The sequence below is a fragment of the Coptis chinensis genome, chromosome 8 (assembly GCF_015680905.1).
Source record: "Coptis chinensis isolate HL-2020 chromosome 8, ASM1568090v1, whole genome shotgun sequence".
In the NCBI taxonomy this organism is placed as follows: Eukaryota; Viridiplantae; Streptophyta; class Magnoliopsida; order Ranunculales; family Ranunculaceae; genus Coptis; species Coptis chinensis.
Window position 1 is genome coordinate 27,863,702 of NC_141463.1, and position 7,247 is coordinate 27,870,948.

The 7,247-nt window shown below is 37.7% G+C and overlaps 1 long non-coding RNA gene and 1 pseudogene across 1 annotated transcript; both read left to right on the plus strand.

The window, feature by feature from the left end:
* Positions 1-256: 256 nt before the first annotated feature.
* On the plus strand, positions 257-6,040 carry LOC147480902 (uncharacterized). The gene is made up of 3 exons (XR_015206526.1): positions 257-521; positions 655-716; positions 5,529-6,040. It is a non-coding gene; the product is annotated as an uncharacterized LOC147480902 (long non-coding RNA).
* LOC147480903 (SNAP25 homologous protein SNAP33-like) lies at positions 1,523-3,709 on the plus strand (annotated as a pseudogene).
* Positions 6,041-7,247: the final 1,207 nt, after the last annotated feature.

Consider the following 7,247-nt stretch of genomic DNA (forward strand, 5'->3'; position numbering starts at 1 on the left):
GTTTTTTGGAGGTTCTTCTTGGAATCCAGAAAATTCCAACCAGTCCATGATGTGGAGATGGGAATTTTCTGCAGGCCAATCACTGTAAGTACATCTACATTGATAGTGCATTAGTGCCTGCTTACGTCATTGACTTTTAGGTGATCAACTGGCAATTGCAAAAGAAACAGGACACCGTCTGGGAATGGGAACTAACATGTATCCTTCGTTAGCTTTACTGAGCCAAAACAAAGATGTATCATTAGCACCTTTGTCAGTTGACGAACTTATAAAGAAGGCTGATGGTTTTGCTGGTGTTTTTTCTGGTAATATTTTATTATAATTCCTTTTGCTTTGTTTTGTTATATGACCGCAACATGTCATTGGTCCAAAGGGAGCCGCTCATTTTTCATACATGAAACATGAAGTCTTGTCAACCTTGAATGTTAGCTACGTTCTTGTCCGTCTAAGTTTTGGTTAGATTGACCAGGAGCATGACAAGGAGATAGTCATTGCAAAATCCTCAGGACTCCTCTGCCTTTGTAAGCTCTGGAGGGGTTCCACTTAGTCATTTGCATTCCTGTTCGGTGAATGATTTATAATTGCTCCCTTTCGACCGCAGTAAGCTCATTCAAAAGCTTCATCTCATTTACATTCTTCTTTCTTATCAAGTAGGAAAATGCAGACGGAAGAGTTTAACTTTGCTGGAAAGGCTGGGACATCCGGTGGAAAATTCGGTTAGTATTCTTCTTTCTTATCCTTTCAGATGTATTATTTTATGATCTCGTTCCTACTTTAGCTTGTTTTTGTGTGCTTTGTATGTTAGCTTTGGAGTCATTTAAATTGACACATTTGATTTATAGTAGATTAGGCTGAGCTAAAACTGGAAATAGAGTTTAAAATAAGGTAAAGCTGTAAATGGGTTTTACGTGATTTAGTGTATTTTTTATGTGTTTTGATGGAAGCGTAGGCATCGAGTTTTAATAGTAAAACAAGGGAAAGTCCCTTTTAAAAGAAAAATGTAGTTTGGCCACCTTTCATTTCGGTTCATTAAGAGATGCAATCCGTGTTGGCTTGATAAGGTTTAATCTGAGTCCAAATTTTCTTGTGTACCATTTGGCGGTAGCTTCGTGCTCGTCATTACAACATATTTGTGCTCCACGTTATGGACATACAAACATCAAAGACCATTAATACTGAGTAGTTGAGAATGCTCCCAGGCACCCACGTCAGCCCCTTTTTTTTCTCTGAGACTGACATATCAGATTTTTCATAAAAAAAGGAATTCTACGCTCTTTTTTGCCGATTTCAATTGTTCGTAACCCAAAATAGATAAAAATCTCTCTCCACGCTCTTTTTTTCAATTCTACAAAACACTCCCAACTCTCCCAAAAAAAATTCATCTCTTCAAACCCTCTCTCTTATTCTTCTCTTCTTCCAAAATTAAACTAAAAATGATAGAGTGATGTCAAAATTAAATGTCAGCTTCGTCATCATCAACTCCCTATTGATTAGTTCAAGCAATTTTTGAGGAGTTAGAGAGATGTTTGGATTTAGGAAATCTTGATTTCTTTCGGCAATTATTTATCATGGCTTTGATCTTCAAACCTTCAAACAATCTCTATCACTCACTTCCTCGAAACTCAACTTCTCATTTACTGAGAACACCATCTTTCTACACTCCAATATCCTGCTTCCGGCTTCCCCAGTCCCCAAATCAAACCCAAAGCTCAAATGACAAGTTCATTATCGTTGGTGGTTCCAAGCTATCCGGTCATGTTCACATTAGCGGGTCGAAGAACTTCGGCATTGGCGGTCTTGCCGGAACTCTTTGTTGTTCTCGAAATTTAAAACTTCATAACATTCCTAATGTTTCTGACATTAGAACTATGATATTAGTTCTCAAATCATTAGGGGTTGAAGTCGATGTATATAATGGAGAGGTAACGGTTGATACCCATGGGATTCACTTTCGCTTGAGCCATGTCGGACGCTGTTGGGAAGATTCGAGCTGGGTTTTGTTGGTGGCCCGCGTTGCTTTTCGATTTGGTGAGGGAATGGTTGCACTCCCTGGTGGTTGTGACATTGGGGCTCAACCTATCGACATATATGTCCCTAGGATTCCGTCATGCTTTGGAGCTCTTGTTGAAATGAGGTGATATTCTTCAATTCCTTCTCTAATCGCTAAATACCCTTTAGTAACAGAGTAACACTTAATTATCTCTACAACTGGTGCAAAATCTAAACTCACTCCTACAAGAACCAAAAATAAAAAAAGAACCTGGATTTCTTGGTTCGTCCAATTCTAATCCATTTGATTCTGACTCGGACTCTGATGCTAAGAAAACCTTGACTCCTGCAAGACGTACTTCTTCGAACCTCAGATCGCGAATCTTAACAAAGAATGCTTTTAGTGATGACTAGGGAAGTGGAGCTTCTACAGTTAGTTATGCTTCGAGAAACAAATACAAGAATGACTTCCGTGATTCTGGAGGATTGGAGAACCAGAGAGTGTAGGAACTGGAGGGTTATGCCATGTACAAGGCTGAGGAGACAACAAAAAGTGTCGATAGTTACCTAAAGATTGCTGAGGATATTTGAGATGATGCTACTAAGACTTTGATCACCTTGCATCAGCAGGGTGAGCAAATCACAAGGACTCACGAGGCTGTTGCTAACATTGATCAGGATCTCAGTCGGGTATGGCTATTTGTCCCATTTGCTGTTGTATTTTGCCTTGGGACCGTGAATATAAATAAGCGTTGAATTTGTGTGTTTTGGGGTGGGGGTGAGGGGTTGAAGCAAGAATATCTGCTTGCTAACCATCTGCTGATATCTTTTTTCTTAAGAACTTACTGTTAAATTGTCTAAGAAAGTTAAATTTGATATAATTGGAACCAAAACATCATTTTTGGTGACAGTATTTAACAATGGATTGCTGTTTAGCTATTATAAGATCTTCAAGTAATGAGTTTTCAGTAAAGATTGTGAACTATGCGTGTGGAGCATTAAGTATATCCACTAGCTTTGGGAATAGGGTCATTTGACCTTTTGGTGGTGATTGAGTGTTTTCCATTAATGTCTCATCTTGACTTTTGCCTTCGCATGCCCGATATACTGGAGTACTTATCCCACACTACTACATTGTATAGAGATCCAAATTTGTTTTTTTTTTTTTTTTTTTTCTTAGTTGCGCTTTCAGTTATTGGATAACTTAGCTGCGTGTTTCAGAGTGAGAAGCTATTGGGAAGTCTTGGTGGTATGTTTTCTAAAACATGGAAGCCTAAGAAGACTAAAGCAATTAAAGGGCCAGTAATTACGAGAGGTAATTATCATATCACATTCAATCTTTGGACTTTACTAGCTGGAAAAGTTTCTCTTTGCTTACCTGAATACTTGTGTTGGGTTGCATATGATTCATTTAAAAGAAAGGGAAATCACTTGGAGCAAAGGGAGAAGTTGGGACTGGCATCAGTTCCTAAGGGAAGATCGAACCCTCGAAAATCTGCATATGAACCCACAACTGCACTACAAAAAGTTGAGGTACATCTTGGCGTTGAAAGTAAAACTCACAGATAGTGTGGAGGAGAAAGTAGAGAGTGAGGTGGAGATGGAATCTGTTCAATCTGAACTGCAACAGCTAGATAAGCCTAATTCAGCTGAACAGAATGTTGATGGGGAGATAAAGTCTGGAGAGCAAGACACATTAGATTCAGGAGTTGTGATGTGAAATAATGAGGACTCGCAGTCTATGCCTATTGAAATTGTTGAAAGAAATAGATTAGAAACAGCTAGAGTGGTATCAAGAAGTGGAGAACCGATGAGGATATCTCTCGTGGAAGAACCTTTAGATCTCCTCCAAGGGGAGCGGGCCTCGAATGGAAATAGACTCCTCTCCTGTAGATAATACACAATTAGAACTAGAATCTACCGATTCTATTTATCGAAGTAGTGATGATAATGGGGATTTGAGTGGAAGGTCAGATGTGACTGATGAAGAGGCTAAGGAAGATGGTGACCGTTCTTATGTTTTTGTCGATGGAGGAATTCTCTTGATGGGATTGTTTCGGATTTTTTGGGATTGTTTTTTTTGTGTATTTTCAGTTATGTGAGGGTAGATGATATTAATGATGTTCAGTACTTCTACTACTTCGTCAAGTCTGAGAACAAGCCAACTGAGAACCCTCTTCTTTTTTGGATCACAGGAGGTCCTGGTTGCTCTGTTTTAACTATGGGGCGTGTGGATATTTGAATAGGGTTAACATATGATGTTTTAAAGGAAAGCATGGGCTGACCCAACAATCCATTTAAGGCCACTGAAGATGGATACCAGCCATAAGCTTATGAATTTTTCTCTGTGATGAAGCATGCGGTAAGTGAAGGCAGAAATGATACCACCACCTAGGCAACCGAGAGTTGTAGCGTGAAGTGACAGCTAACTTCCAACTGACCTACTCTGAGGGAATTAATGTTGTGATTCTACTGATGTTGAGTAGTCACAAACCATCACACCTAGATGACGAGTGTGGGAGGCATTACAGACTACACTTGCGGCCACAATTGCTGCAATGTATGGTGGGAAAATCCATGCTACGTTGAAAAAACCGACAGGGAGACAAAAAAGAGAGCCTATGGCAGTTGCACCACCAAAGATGAGATTGTGGTTCCTGCTATGGTCCAATGGACGACTGATTAAGATTAGGATTGGAGTGGCAAGAAATATACCAGCAGCCCATGAAATTGCAGTCCATTCCAGTGGTGTGAACGAGTAATTGCTAACCTTTATTGGTACCTGAAATTGGATCCGTCTATTTCAACTATATTGTTGTATTGCTATATGAATTGAAGTAACAATAGTGAATGTTGTTGCTTGGCTTTTGTTTGTTCAGCACGATAGTTTTTCATCTTATTTACATTATTATTGACACCGCGAAATTGTGTTCTTGGCTTTTTACATTTTGATAGTCTACTGTCTATACTGCAAGGAAGTTTTCATTCAGGCAACGCCATTGCTTAGCCATTTCTTAGCTTGAAAAACTAGGTCAGGCTGTTTTTATATTTCATATAAGCAACCTTGATTTGTTTACTGATGCACTACCGTAGCCCTTAAGTGCGTTGATTACATATGCTCCACATTCTTTAGTACAACTATTAATGTAGTAAGCCCGGCGAATGCCGGGCAAATTATCTAGTAATGGTTTATATTGGTATATGCTCCATTTTCGAATCTTTTGCTGTAAGTAGTTATAACTTATCTGTTTGACCTTTTCTGGTACGTGTCAGAGTTACTTATCATGAATCATATGATGTTACAATGAACTCAAAATGATGTAAATTTATTTTGGGTATTCATACATCAACCAATTATGACGTTCATTATAGCAACACCTTGAAGTATTGTATCATGTTGAGTATTTCTAGATACTGTGATAAGCGTTGTAATTTTTATTGGTGTATTCACTCTGATATGTCTGAGTTCTAAGTGGCATATTTTTGTGCGCGTAAAGCAATTTGCCCCCTAAACCCTACTACTTTATATTCTTTTGCAGGTCATGAGCGTAAAAGCCATAGGGATTGCAATAAAATTGACATTGGAGGGTGTGAGCCAGGTCTCATATTTCCAGACCTGGATATTTGCAATGATTTCAATCAGTTGTATCATCACTCAGTTGAACTATTTAAACAAGGTTGGCACCTTTTCTTCAAATTTTGGACCCATTTCGGGCTTGTTGAAAAAAATGCAATACCATAACTTTCATGCATCTGTTCTATATCCATTTTTTGCTTTGTTTAGTTGTTACTGTACTATTTTCAAATATTAATTGCTAACAATAAACATGTACATGCAGTCAGTTAGCATATGAAGAAACATGAAAAAGATACTTGTCATATTTACCTTTGCCCATTTGAAGTTGCTATCGTTGGACAAAATATAAAATTGTTATTTTATTATTTACTTTGATGATCTCCAAGCACTGGATACTTTCAACACTGCAGTTGTTTCTCCTATCTATTATGCCATGTTCAACATCTTTTACGATACTTGTGAATGCCATAATGTTTAAGGTACATATGGATGAGTTTATGTACTTCAATTTCAATTATATTGATAGCCTACAAAAAAGTGGTTTAGAAGTGAAAATAGTTGTGACCGTCCGTTCTCACAATTGGCTTAGAGATCTCAATACTTGGTTGTTCTTGAGGGTGATCTCTATGTTTTGGACATCATCCTTAGCAAAAGTCCACCACTAATTATTCTTTAGATTGTTGTAATTGTCATTAACTTTCCACTCCTGGCCTGTGCTTCTATTCTGACTTATGTGCAATTTTCTTATAGGATTATTCTCGGGTCGAGCGTGAGCGATATAGCATCAACAATTTGTGGATTCATCATCGTGCTTTTCCGGTGCTACAGTTGTTGCATATTACCGTAAATCCGGATCCAAATCGAGTGCAGGTATGTGCATCCATTTAGTTCTACATTGATAGTCGATATTATGATCAGAGACCACCTTGTAAATAGCATGAGTGTGAGTTACCTGTTTTTATCTTTTTCTGGTGGGAATAGAGTTCTTGTCATTTTCAGATTTTAGAGTAGACTTTCAAAGTAAAGCAACTTAATAAATCTTAGCAATGAGACATGTAGTCTGTGTCGGCACTGTTATTTAGGCAAACTGAGTAGTGAGTTGTTTCCTTTATCACAAAGGTCCATTTCAGTTTATGACTATCTCATTTTCAGAATATGTTTAAGTGGGATATTGTGTATAAGCATTGTTGTGATGCTCTTGGTCTCTCTATTTTTTTTAATAGATGATATATAGTGAATATTCTCGTGAATCTACTGTTACTTACAAAGCTAATTTTTAATTAACTTATTTTGGGCATATGCAGCTCACTTTGAAGTTTGTAGATACAGAACAGCTTCAGTGAGGCAAGTGTACTTATTTTATGTAGTGTTTATGTAGTGTTTGGTTATGTGCCTTATTCTGTTTATTTCACAAATTGTGTGATCATAATGTTGAATCTGACATCAGTCCATTCCAATTGCAAGCTTCATGATCTAAAGCAACTTGGTAAATTTCTACATTAATTAGGAAATATTTTTTCTTGTAAAAAAAGGGTGTGAGACTGTTGACCGTGTGGATTTTGTGCCATTTCAGTTTTTTCCTTTTCATGACACTTTGTTGCATTAGGTGAAGCAAAACTGATGTGGTATATATCATGTAAACTGGGAAAACTCATATGTTCTTCTGTTATAAGTAATAACT